This window comes from Pelophylax lessonae, assembly GCF_965119305.1.
Source record: "Pelophylax lessonae genome assembly, chromosome: 4".
Classification (NCBI taxonomy): Eukaryota; Metazoa; Chordata; class Amphibia; order Anura; family Ranidae; genus Pelophylax; species Pelophylax lessonae.
Genome location: NC_138771.1, coordinates 403,878,010 through 403,891,911, shown reverse-complemented (window position 1 = coordinate 403,891,911; position 13,902 = coordinate 403,878,010). Strand labels below are relative to the sequence as shown.

At 42.0% G+C, this 13,902-nt stretch overlaps 1 protein-coding gene across 1 annotated transcript in view; it reads left to right on the top strand.

Annotated features, from left to right (window-relative positions):
• The first annotated feature begins 736 nt into the window (after positions 1-736).
• SAR1B (secretion associated Ras related GTPase 1B) overlaps positions 737-13,902 on the top strand; it is a 213,688-nt gene continuing 200,522 nt past the window's right edge. Inside the window, exon 1 of the mRNA XM_082252647.1 lies at positions 737-916. The gene's annotated coding sequence lies outside the window, so the exon portion shown is untranslated. The remainder of the gene's footprint in view (positions 917-13,902) is intronic.

Here is a 13,902-nt window from a genome sequence, read left to right as displayed (position 1 = left end):
ATATTCAATGAGCTCAACATGCCTCTCAGAACATTCCTTAGGATGTCTACTTTCCAAAAAGTGGTAGTTTGGGGGGGTTTTGTACTGCCCTGCCATTTTAGCACTTCATGAAATGAGATAGGCAGTCAGAAATTAAAGCTGCGTAAATTTCAGTATTTACACCATAGTTTGTAGACGCTATTGCGCAAACCAATAAAAATACGCTCATTGAATTTTTTTTTGTCAAAGACATGTAGCCAAATATATTTTGGCCAAAAAAAAATACATAAATTGAGTATATTGGATATTTTTTAAAAGACAAAGTTGAAAATGTAATTTTTTTTGCAAAATTTTCGCTATTTTTTTATTAATATCGCAAAAAAATAAAAAGCGCAGAGGTGATCAAATACCACCAAAAGAAAGCTCTGTTTGTGGGAAAAAAATGACGTAAATTTCGTTTGGGTACCACATTGCATGACCGCACAATTGTCAGTTAAAGTCACGAAGTGCCGAGTCTTAAAATACCCCCTGGTCAGGAAGGGGGTAAAATCATCCGGGGCTTAGGTGGTTAAAAGCAAGTGAGCTTGATCTAGGAAGCATAAAGTTTGTTTATACGTCCCACATATTTTTCCTGCATTTAAATAGACCAAATGTAAGAGGCTAGTGTGAATGTACCCATAGACTGCACAGATTTGTAAAGTGAAAGCTTGTTTTAAGGACAGCAAAGCTCCACCTTTGTTAATGAAAGGAGCCCCTTGCTGGTTGACATGCCTAAGACAGGTGTAGAGTGACAGTACAAGCAGCAATCAACTGTGTCAGTGCAGAGTTTGCTGCAACGAGGAGGAGACTTGCCTGATCCCAGGGATTTACACTGAGGATCTTGTGATTCTGTAGAGCAGAGATTACTGGGCTGAATACCTCCTCCTGTCGCTGCCAGGTGACTGATTCTCTATACTCATTTTATGGGTCTTTTTTAGAAAAATAATCCCTGCTTGCTTCACCTGTTGATTATGAGTGCTGACAATCGGGAGCTGACGAATGAATAACTATTTGTGTTATATGACCTAAGGCTTCAGAGAAAATGAAATGTTCATGTGATTTGTGCCTATTTGTTTAGTATCAGAAACTAGAAAGATTTAGAAAAATGCTGAACTTGGGTTTGATTTGCAGTACTTGAATATTTCCTCTCCAATTGCTGTTTAGAACTGGACTGCTGCTCTAAAAGGAAACACACTGTTGCTATGCAGCTTCATTATGCTCGTGATATGAGATTATAATTGGCCCTATCCAATTATGAACTCCTTTTGAATGCAGTTGCCCAAAGCAACTCATCAGTATACAATCTGTACTGGTCTGACTTCACATAAAACTAAAGGCAATTTTTTTTTTTTGTTTTGGATAGAGTAATGATAGAGAAACAATAGAATATGGATAGAGTAACCTCTGTAATTTTTTTGCCAATGTTTCATTGGGGAGATTTTCCCCCACTTCTCGTCCCGTCCCATAAACAAATAAGGAAGTGGGGGGATATCCTTCCAAAGTGAGGGAATCTTTGGTTGTCACCAGAATTATTGTCCTAATTGGAAGATTTCCCCTCTAATATTATTCTGAGCACAACCCAAAGTTTGGGATTTTAATAAAAAATATAAAACCGGACAGGTGTTCTAATTCCTCTCCACTCTATCCAAAACTAAAAAAATGCCTTTAGCTGTACTTCCAGCTATGTGTACTCTGATTGATTTCCGTGGGCTACTGCAGTATATCTAAAGATAAAACTTTTTTTTAGTTTTGAATAGTTTTGTGAGGAGTTAGAACCCCTGTTAGGTGTAATGTAAAGTTGTATTACTTTTCAAAAGTGCCACAAAGGTACATCAGTTATGCCATCAAGACACGTTTTCAATAAAAGATGTATAATACATTTATCATGCAGTAGTGAACGCCCCACTGCACCCTCATCCCATCCAGGGAGCCGCAATACTCTGCCAAGCAAACATTTCTTTAGTTAAAAGAACAGAAAAAATTAATAAACAGAAACATGACAAATCAATTCTTGTTTTCCCTTCCATCTTTAACAAGGGTTCGTGATAAATTGTATATTTTGCACCCCCCAACTACTGCCCTAACCCACAAGATATCTGCCCTTGAACAGGGATATTCCTATCACCCCTCACAAGGAGTCCCACAAGAGCAAAAGCAAGCTCTACTGTGCTATTCTTTGTGTAGAACTATGTGACCTAATATGAACCATACTCATAATACTTCTAGTTTCCCAAGTGTACCTTTGCGTTTTTCTGTGTATCTGAAAATACTAATGATAGATTTCAAATGAAAGTTGGGAAAAATTCTGAATTTTAAATTGTCACCTGAACAGGAATAGTGGGGAGAACTTCAAATGGAGACAGTTGTTCCTTTGCATTACAACTGAAAATATCTGTAAGTCAAAAAAGAAGGGACATCTCCACAATAGAAACAAATGGCAAAAAAAAGGAAACATGACAGGGATTCCTCCTAATGAAAATAAAGAACGATAGCTTTAAATGTATTTTAGGCATTAGCACATGCAAATAGAAATTTTTCACTGAAAAAACTTCTGCAATAGGAATAAAGGCCCGTACACACGAGTGGAAATTTGGCCGGAAATTTTCGTCCGACGACCGATCTGCCGATTTTCGGCTTGTTAGTATGGTGCTCTTGACAACCGACTCCGACTTTTCGGCCGAAAAAATCCTGGTGTGCAGGCTATAAAATTTTTGTCCTCCGTCAAAACACGTCCAATTTTCGTGCAGTCGGTACAGATTTCGATGGGGAAAAATCTTATGAGCAAGACTAGGCATGCTCAGAGATAAAAGAACACATACAAAGCAATCCAACACATGACGCCACTTCTGAAGTAGAATTCTGTAGTGCGGGAAAATTTGTGTGCAGTCTAGGCACATTCCAACCAACAAACACCACTCTGGACAAAAGACGGATGACCGGTCGGCGGAAATTCGTTGCGTGTGTACGTGGCTTTAGACACATGTGCATTGCTATGAGAAGAGCAATCCTTGGTGGATCGAAATTCAGAGAGCAGTGCAGGCATCGCTGGCAGACATTCAGGAAGCAATAGCATTCAGGAAGCAATACTGCTACCTCCTTATTGCCTGTTTTTTTTTTTTTTTTACAAACGTGATTTTTTTTTTTCCAATAATTTTTTTATTGTACATTTTAAAGCAGTATACAAAGATATAAATTTGAACATTCGTCATCAAAAGATTAGCAATATCAAAATGCAATTATACTGAGATCAGCTGCTGGATTTCAAGGAGAAATGTCCATAAACAATGTTATATAGCAATAAGTATCCATTGACATTACACTAAATTGGTGATCACCAACAGCATTCATGTATCATAGCTGTAAAATAAATGTCAACTAAGACTAATCGCCTTGGTCCATATCAAACTATCCTGCTCATATAATATATGGCATAACCAAAGAAGTATGCTAGGAAAAAGAAAAAAGGAAAAAGGAATAGAGAGAGAGAAAGGAATAAAACAGATTCTGTCCCCCTAGACCTGCCTCCTATTGCAAATGCAACTCGACACACAGGGAGCCTGAAGACATGCTACCCACGGATTTAATACTTTCTCAAACCTAGTTTGACTATCATTATGAATACTGGTCAGTTTTTCGTTAATTATGATCCAAGATATTTTATGTTTGACCATCAGAATATTTAGCACCGGTGATATCCATGAACGCGCTATGGTTATTTTAGCTGCTAGGAGAATAAAGAAAATGAGGGTACGTAAATGTTTGGGGATCTCCCCCGATAGGTCAGCAAAAAGCGCCGTCATGGCAGCTCTGGGAACATTCTGCCCCATCACCGAATGGATCATGTTGAACATCCTAATCCAGAAGCGCCTGACCTTCGGACAGGACCAACAGACATGGAACATATCATCCTCCTGTCCGCATCCCCTAAAGCACAGGTACAAGGTACCAGGATACAGTTTTGCCAATCTTGACGGGACCAGATACCAGCGGGACATCACTTTATAATTCGCTTCCACCAAGGAGGTGTTAAGTATACCTCTGTGCACCATAGTTGACCATTTTGTCCACTCTTCTTCTTCAATTGTTTCCCCCAGGTCCAATTCCCATGCCATTTGGAATGAAGGTTTGCCACCTTGGCTATTGAATAAGGCGTATAATTCCGTTATCCCCCTCTCGTGGTTTCGACCCGCATAAGCATCTGTTCTCAAAAAGAGTCCTAGTGGTTATAGCAACCTGAGCTTTTGTTAGTGTTTGCACAAAATGAGTAATTTGGTATAGGCAATATTTTCTCCTTAGGGGGCATCTGTACCGTTTCCCTAAAGTAATTGTGTGGTCTTATCCCATTATCATCTATAAAGTGGGCAATTCTATAGAGCCCCTTGTCAATCCACCAAGTAAATTGACAAGGCTGTTGACCTGGGGGAAAATGAGGTTTATTAACTAAAGGGGCCAATGGCGAGTGAGGGGATTTTAAAGGGTACAGTTTACATGCTACATCTCAGAGCCGTAAGGAGTGAGACAGAGATGGGCACATGACTGCTTTCCGTTCTTTCAGGTGTAGCCATAGCAAGAGATCCAATAGAATGGCCGGACTAGCCCGCGCCTCCAAGTGGATCTAATCAGGCCTGTAGTTCTCATTAAAAATTTCATATAATTGGACTATTTGCGCTGCCCTATAATAATCCATAAAGTGTGGAACCCCTAGCCCTCTCCTCCATTTAGCTCTGTATAGAGTGGACCGGGCTACCCGACATCCACCCTTATTCCAAATAAATTTATCGATTAGAGATTGTAGCTGCCCAAAAAAAAACCGATGACACCGGAATCGAAAGGGATCTGAAATAGTACAGTATACAAGGAAGAACCGTCATTTTAACTGTTGCAATTCTACCCATCCAGGAAAGTTAATAAGTCTGCCAGGTTTTCAGGTCTCATTCTGTGGAATCATAAAAAGGTGGGTAGTTAGCCTGAAACAGTGAAGCAATGTCAGACGTCAGTCTCACCCTAAGATATGGAAGTGTCTGCATTAAAAGGAAAAGTATGGTCGTATTGCATTTAGAACTGCATCCGGGAGATTTATGTTTAAAGCCTCCGATTTAAGTTGATTGACCTTCAGCCCAGCAACAAACGTGATTTTTTAATGTTAATACTGTATACCGCAACCACAAGTCTAGGGTTTGGCTTGCAGTTGTGGTATAGCCCCATTCATTTATAAAGGATGCATTAGACAGCAGTACTGCCTGCCAAATGCAACAGTGGTAATCATTTTTTGCTGCACTGGCATGTGCTAGTATCATGCCAATGAGCTAGTATCGTGCCAAATATTAACTGTAGGTGTCCATATTTTAATCTGCCTAAACATTTAATTCTGAGTATAAGTTTAACAATGTCCCCATTACCCCCTACCGAGGAAGTCGATGCTGTGAGAAGCCCTGACGTAACGCGTATAGGGGATGGAACCTGCATGCCGATCGTCACATCTCTTCCTGCTGCCTACTGTTATGAGACAGCCTGTTTATGCACGCACTGCTGAGTGCGGTCAAATGTAAGTGTGGCCAGTTATTAATAAACTACCTTACTAGTACATACAGAGAGCACTAGATTTCTTTCTCCTTTATCCCTTATGTACGGTTGTCACCTGAGATTTTAACCACTTAAGCCCTGGAGGATTTGGCTGCTCAAAGACCAGGGCCTATTGTTTGATTCGGCACTGCATGACTTTAACGGACAATTGCGCGGTCATGCGACTCTATACCCAAATGAAATTAACGTCCTTTTTTTTCCCACAAACAGGGCTTTCTTTTGGTGGTATTTGATCACCTGTGCGATTTTTATTATTTGCGCTATAAACAAAAAAAGTGCGTCAATTTAAAAAAAATAACAATATTTTTCAAATTTTTTTATATGAAATTCCCCCCAAAAAAAAGTAAAAATCAAAATTTTTTAACATTTTAGGCCAATTTGTTTTCTTCTACATATTTTTGGTAAAAAAAAATCACAAAAAGCGTATTTTGATTGGTTTGCGCAAAAGTTATTGCGCTTACTATCTAAGGGAAAGATTTATGTCATTTTTATTGTTTTTTTTTTTTAAAACTAGTAATGGTGGCGATCTGCGATTTTTTTTTTTTGCGGGACTGCAATATTGCGGCGGACAGATCGGACCCCTGACTAACATTTTTGACACTTTTGGGGGTACCAGTGACATTACTACAGTAATCAGTGCTATACATATGCACTGTTACTGTAAAAATGACACTGGCAGGGAAGGGGTTAACTTTATTAGTGATCAAGGGGTTAAGTGTGTCCCTAGGGGCATGGTTCTAACTGTAAAGGGGTGTGGCTTGTGATGTAACCACAGAGACATACAATCCTACATAGCAGGATCGTATAGTCTCTGCAGTTACACCAGGGAGAATGACAGGCGGTTTTGTTTACATCAGCTGCCTGCCTTTCTCCCTCTCCAGTGGGAGATCGCGAGTGGCAGGCGGATATCGGGGCCGCCGATCACACGTGCGGGGATGGCCGTGAACGAGCGGCGGCGGGAGAGCGCCTCCGGCGGCGTGTGCTCACCGCCTACAGGTTCCTGGGCGAGTGACGTAGTACTACGCCGCTTTGCCCAGGAGGGGCTGACTGCCGCAGTAAATATACTGTGGGAGGTCGGCAAGCGGTTAAAGGAACTTCGGATCTCCTGTCCTGTGGAGTATACTTCCTAACCCCCTAGTGAGGGTGCAAGCTGTTGTAGACCCAGGTTGATTCTTGGGTCTATGATTAAGGTGAGAGGCCACGGTTGTTGGTGAAGGGATTTTTGACACACTCGCGGAGGTGTTTGCTTCATCTATTGAAATATGGGATCTATTTGATGGACTTTGCTCTTAGTCACTTGATTTCACACATTCATGATTTATATATTGTTTAAGAATAGCACCATTGTTTTAAACAGTGTGTTTTTCTTCCTATATTGATCATTTTGTATACACTTATTTGTGCACGTATATATTTATCTGGCGCAACACTGTATTTGTTAGATATGTCCCCATTACAGACTATTATTTAGTCATGTCATTATCTGTCTTATCCATTCAGAGACATTAAAAATTGAAATGTTTACAAATCTATGTGCAGGTTTGATCAGAACTGTTCTGTTGGACAGGATACAACCATTACTGGCCACAATTTTGTGGGCCACAATTTCGGGCTGGTTTTATAATTAAAAAAATGTCTAGCATTGAATTTCACATGTATGGATTGAGAATGGTTATTAAAAAATGTTTCCCTAAATTTGTGGGGGCACTTAAAGTGTTACTAAACCCAGAACCTGCATTCACTATATCTGGTCTCCTACAGTACACAGAACACGGAAATGCAATTTTTTAGTAAATATAAACCCTTTCTCATCAGCAGTATATAGCAGTTAGAGCAATTTTCTGACTTGTATCAGTGTGTGCTGAAAGATTGTAGGAGGAGTTTTCATTTCTCCCAAGATTGTCTCCCACGATTGTCCTATCAGGCTTCAAGACCCCTAACCCTCTGTCTTTCCATTGTGCTGATCACGTGCACCCTCCCTAGAAAAAAAAAAAAAAAAACTCTCTAGCAAAACATACCAAATTGTGCAACCTGACTCTATAGACTGTAAAATTAGGTTATTTTTTGGAGTCTGTGAAAGGAGATGATCAGAGGAGAGAGGATCGAACAGCCTTTTTACACAATGCAGAGGATTCCAAACAAAGGGGTATAACAAGCATGCTTTACTGCATATACAGACTGATTTTACTATTGTGGGTTAAGTAACACATAATCATTCACCTGGGGTGGCATCTTTATTTTTAACATAGTGTTCCATATTTCAATATGCCCCCATTCACAGACTACGTTACCCACCATAACACATTTGTGGGGGAGGGACCCTTGTCCTCTCAACAATGGAAAAGGCTGCTTTGTGAATGCAGGTGTTTGGAAACTGGCAGTGGGTTATAGGGGGATGAGGATGACAGGGGATAGGGTGTTAGCAAGGTTTCAGTGGGGTGCCAGGTGTGTTGAGGATGACAGGGAGTAGGTTGTTAGCAAGGTTGCAGTGGGGTGCCAGGAGTGATTAACATGAGGATGACAGGGGCAGGGTGTTAGCAAGGTTGCAGTGGGATGCCAGGTGTGATGAACATGAGGATGACAGGGGGTAGGGTGTTAGCAAGGTTGCAGTGGGGTGCCAGGTGTGATGAGGATGACAGGAGGTAGGGTGTTAGCAAGGTAGCAGTGGGGTGCCAGGAGTGATTAACATGAGGATGACAGGGGGTAGGGTGTTAGCAAGGTTGCAGTGGGGTGCCAGGTGTGATGAACATGAGGATTACAGGCAGTATAGTGTTAGCAATGTTGCAGTGGGGTGCCAGGTGTGATGAAGATGAGGATGACAGGGGGTAGGGTGTAAGCAAGGTTGCAGTGGGGTGCCAGGTGTGATGAGGATGGTGCTGACAGGAGGTAGGGTGTTAGCAAGGTGGCAGTGGGGTGCCAGGTGTGATGAAGATGACAGGGGGTAGGTTGTTAGCAAGGTTGCAGTGGGGTGCCAGGTGTGATGAGGATGAGGATGACAAGAGGTAGGGTGTTAGCAAGGTTGCAGTGGGGTGCCAGGTGTGATGAAGTTGAGGATGACAGGGGGTAGGCTGTTAGCAATGTTGCAGTGGGGTGCCAGGTGTAATGAACATGAGGATGACAGGAGGTAGGGTGTTAGCAAGGTTTCAGTGGGGTGCCAGGAATGATTAACATGAGGATGACAGGGGGTAGGGTGTTAGCAAGGTTGCAGTGGGGTGCCAGGTGTGATTAGGATGGTGCTGACAGGAGGTGGGGTGTTAGCAAGGTGGCAGTGGGGTGCCAGGTGTGTTGAAGATGACAGGGGGTAGGTTGTAAGCAACGTTGCAGTGGGGTGCCAGGTGTGATTAGGATGGTGCTGACAGGAGGTGGGGTGTTAGCAAGGTGGCAGTGGGGTGCCAGGTGTGTTGAAGATGACAGGGGGTAGGTTGTTAGCAAGGTTGCAGTGGGGTGCCAGGTGTGATGAGGATAAGGATGACAAGAGGTAGGGTGTTAGCAAGGTTGCAGTGGGGTGCCAGGTGTGATGAAGTTGAGGATGACAGGGGGTAGGCTGTTAGCAAGGTTGCAGTGGGGTGCCAGGTGTAATGAACATGAGGATGACAGGGGGTAGGGTGTTAGCAAGGTTGCAGTGGGATGCTAGGTGTGATGAAGATGAGGATGAGAAAGACAGGGGGTGGCAGTGGGGTGCCAGGTGTAATGAAGATAAGGATGACAGGAGGTAGTGTGTTAACAAGGTGGCAGTGGGGTGCCAGGTGTTATGAGGATGAGAGGGGGTAGTGTGTTAGGAAGGTTGCAGTGGGGTGCCAGGTATGATGAGGATGACAGGGGGTAGTGTGTTAGGAAGGTTGCAGTGGGGTGCCAGGTGTGATGAGGATGACAGGGGTAGTGTGTTACAAAGGTGGCAGTGGGGTGCCAGGTGTGATGAAGATGAGGATGACAGGGAGTAGTGTGTTAGCAAGGTGCAGTGGGGTGCCAGGTGGGATGACAATTACAGGGCAGAGAGAGCGAGAGAAAAAGAGAAAAGGCACAGAAAGAGAGAAAGAAGGATCACAAATATAAAAAAAAGGAAAACATAACACATTTTTTTGCACGATCTGTATTATTTATAAATTTAGAAATTGGAAATGTTATTTAGTTTAGAAACATCTATTACCTCAATATGCACATCTGCAAGCTGTAACTGATGCTGTTAAGAGGTCAAAAAAGAACACTGCAAAAACATGTACAGTGGTGTTATCTCATTTATGGAATCACTGCTCATGAAATTCACTATAGCCTGTGTCCTCATGCTTTTTTTGGAGGCGGATCGTCCATCAATCAAGATGTGACATCCCCCCCCCCCCCCCCCCACTGTGTTCTTTTTTTAGTTACTGGGCATGGAGGAGGGGGGAGGGACTGGTTTGTCATTTAGGATCTGTATACATGCCCACATGTGTGATGTCAATACCATGTGACCTGACCAACTCAGCTAAAACAAGAAATGTTCTCTCTAGCAATAGAGACCAAACTAAGCATGTGCAGCCAGACTAATGTGACTGTGTCTTATCTGGACTTGTCCAGAGTGGCATTGCAGGAGGGGGGAGGATCTATGCATACAGGATCACAGAGCCTTTTTACTCATTGCAGAGGATTAATCACTTAAGTTCCACAGTGAGTATAACAAGCATGCTATTCCGCATATACAGACAGATTTTACTGTTGTGGGTTTAGTAACACTTTAAAGAATCCATGTAATATTTTGCAAATATTCTGTGACAGACAACCTGATTCCTGTCACATTAGGTTGTTTAGCAACTTCAATACTATTGCGTTACGCCTCCTTCCCATGAAGGCCATTTTTCAGATTCCAGTGTTGGGATAGTTTGACTTACAAGTAAACAGTAATGCAACAGTTTAGCCAACTGAATTTTATATTGTTGTTTTGAGTCTGATAGAGCTTTTTTGAGGAAGGAGAAAAGACCAATATTTTATAAAAAAAATAATAATTTACTTTATGTTATAAAACATATCAGTCAAAACACCCCCCAAAATGATGTATTTTTTAGAAAGCGGACATGGTGATCTAATGTTTTGCTACAATTTTTATGAATCAAAAAATATGCTGGTATTGAAGTCAAAATGTAAATAAGACACAACTCGATTCCCCCATCAACACAGTCCCTCTCACGGAGCTATTGTGCCAGCGTGCGGTTTGCAGGGAGCCACAGCGATTATTGCTAGTGGCTATAGCCGTTGGCAGTTATCACATGCTAGAAATCTGATATGCTGATTGTACCTAAGTCGAACCATGAATAAATTTGGGTACAATCAGCCTGCCCATAGTAGGATTGAACCTTGGCCAGTCCCTGCCAAACTGGCTGAGATCTGAACCATCTATGAGCCAGCTATCTATGAGCCATCTATGAGCCAGCTATGAGCCAGTTTAAGTTCACTTTTTGAGGAGGAATTTTAGAAAATCCCCCTATGTAATTCTACAGCCATAGAATCGAACAAACCATAGTACATATCCTGAGAGCACAGAGCAAACACTGCTGAAGATCGGTCTCTTGATTCCAGGTGCTGGCCCTGTCTGTCACAGGCTTCAAGTAGCAAAGAAAATCTGGTTGGCCGTACATCCAGTGTAAAATCACCTTTATTTGGAAATATTCATAAAAACAACTTCACTACAAATGGGGGGAACAGCATAACCAGCTAACGCATTTCATACTCACTTACTGCTTAATCATAGTTCACTATCATATCCTTCTGGAATTGATAAAGGTTCTCCAGTTACGGATGCAGATGTTTTGAGTCCCCTCCCGAAAAAGAGCTGGACCCTCATTCCTCTCCATCCTGCGGTTTACAGGATGAGCTGAATTTCACAACAGGCACCCTTCTAACAGCAGCATTATCTATAAATGATAGGGCACATCCACCAAACATGTAAATGTGTTCTCAATGCCTTTCAGCCTCTAAAGCACTCAAAGCAGTAGGTCTGTAGAAATGATGCGTGCTGGGACCAGGCACCAATAGGACAGAACCTTCTATGAGGTCTTCGTCTTCACTTTTACCGTTCTGTTAAAAAGTTAAAAAAACAGTTGCAACGATGGTCATAGAAATGATACAACTGAGTTTTCTAATTCTGATTCAACTGGGCTAGATGTGTTTGAACTGCGTAACCTAACAGCTGTTTTTCTGTCGCAAAAAGGCTGACCATATACAGTTCCTTGAAAAAGTATTCATACTCCTTGAAATTTTCCACATTTTGTCATGTTACGACCAAAAACATAAATGTATTTTATTGGGATTTCATGTAATAGACCAACACAAAGTGGCACATAATTGTGAATTGGAAGAAAAATGATGAATGGTTTTCAAAAAAAATTTTTAAAAATAAATATCTGAAAAGTGTGGCGTGCATTTGTATTCAGCCCCACTGAGTCAATACTTTGTAGAACCACCTTTCTCTGCCATTACAGCTACAAGTCTATGTGAGTATGTCTCTACAAGCTTTGCATATCTAGAGAGTAAATTGTTGCTCATTCTTCTTTGCAAAATAGCTCAAGCTCGGTCAGATTGGATGGAGAGCATCTGTGAAGAGCAATTTTCAAGTCTTGCCATAGATTCTCAATTGGATTTAGGTATAGACTTTGACTGAGCCATTCTAACACATGAATATGCTTTGAACTAAACCATTCCATTGTAGCTCTGGCTGTATGTTCAGGGTCTTTGTTCTGCTGGAAGGTGAACCTCTGCCCCAGTCTCAAGTCTTTTGCAGACTCTAACAGGTTTTCTTCTAAGATTGCCATGTATTTGGCTCCATCCATCTTCCCATCAACTCTAACCAGCTTCACTGTCCCTGCTGAAGAAAAGCATCCCCACAACATGATGCTGCCACCACCATGTTTCATGATGGGGATGGTGTGTTCAGGGTGATGGGCTTTTGTTTCTTTCAACAATGGCCTTCTTCTTGCCACTCTTCCATAAAAGCCAGTTTGTGGAGTGCACAACTAATAGTTGTCCTGTGCACAGATTCTCCCACCTGAGCTGTGGATCTCTGCAGCTCCTCCAGAGTTACCATGGGCTTCTTGGCTGTTTCTCTGATTAATGCTCTCCTTGCCCGGCCTGTCAGTTTAGGTGGACGGCCATGTCTTGGTAGGTTTGCAGTTGTGTCATACTCTTTCCATTTTCCAATGATGGATTGAACAGTGTTCTGCGAGATGGTCAAAGCTTGCAATATTATTTATTAACCTAACCCTGCTTTAAACTTCTTCACAACTTTATCCCTGACTTGTCTGGTGTGTTCTTTGGCCTTCATAAAGCTGTTTGTTCACTAAGGTTCTCTAACAAACCTCTGAGGGCTTCGCAAAACAGCTCTATTGATACTGAGATTAAATTACACACAGGTGCTGCGTACCAATGCAATTTACACTTCCAGCTGGGAAGATTGTTATCTCTGCCTTTTCCTCAGACGAACACCAGAAGTGACAAGCCTATGTGAACAACTATTCCACATTTCAATCAGTTTCACCAGATTTGACTTCAAATAAACTTTAGTTAGTTGACACCCACTTCAGACCATATAAATTGTATTAAGATGTCCTAGCCAGAAAGAGAGCAATTATTTTAAAATCAACAGGATGTATTCTTGTTTGTTCACTAAGGAATACATAACTCAAAGCAACAGAGGGGCGGGTACTGTGTCCGTCAGTAAACCTTAGAAAAAAGGATTTTACGGTACGACAAAAATCCTTTTTTTTTTCTCTTTCATTCACTGATGGACACAGCTCCATCTCTTCTTTGACCCTTAGGATGTCATAAGCAGTATCAACAGGAGGGGTGGAAAAAACACAGCAATACATATAATTCCTAACAAGGGCTAAACATAGCCAATCAGGTAAAACAGGAGCTCAACCAGGATCAACTGGGGACTCACAACCAGGAAAAAATACACCCTCAAGAGGCGGAAGCCTCTGCATTTGCAGCTTGCATAACTTTGCGACCAAACTTAGCATCTGAAGATGAAAGTACATCCATCTTATGAATGTGTGTACAGACGACCACGTAGCCGCCTTGCACACCTGAACCACTGACGCCTGATGACGAAAGGCCCAAGAGGCACTAAGTGCCCTCGTAGAATGCGCCTTGACAGGGAAAGGAGGAACCTGACCCTTAATAGAATAGGCCTGAACCACCGTCTGCCTGATCCATCTGTAAATGGTCACAGCAGATGCAGCCTGCCCCTTACGAGGTCCATCCGTAAGAACAAACAAAGAATCGGATTTCCGAATCGACTCAGTCACAGTCAGGTACACTCGAATTGCCTGG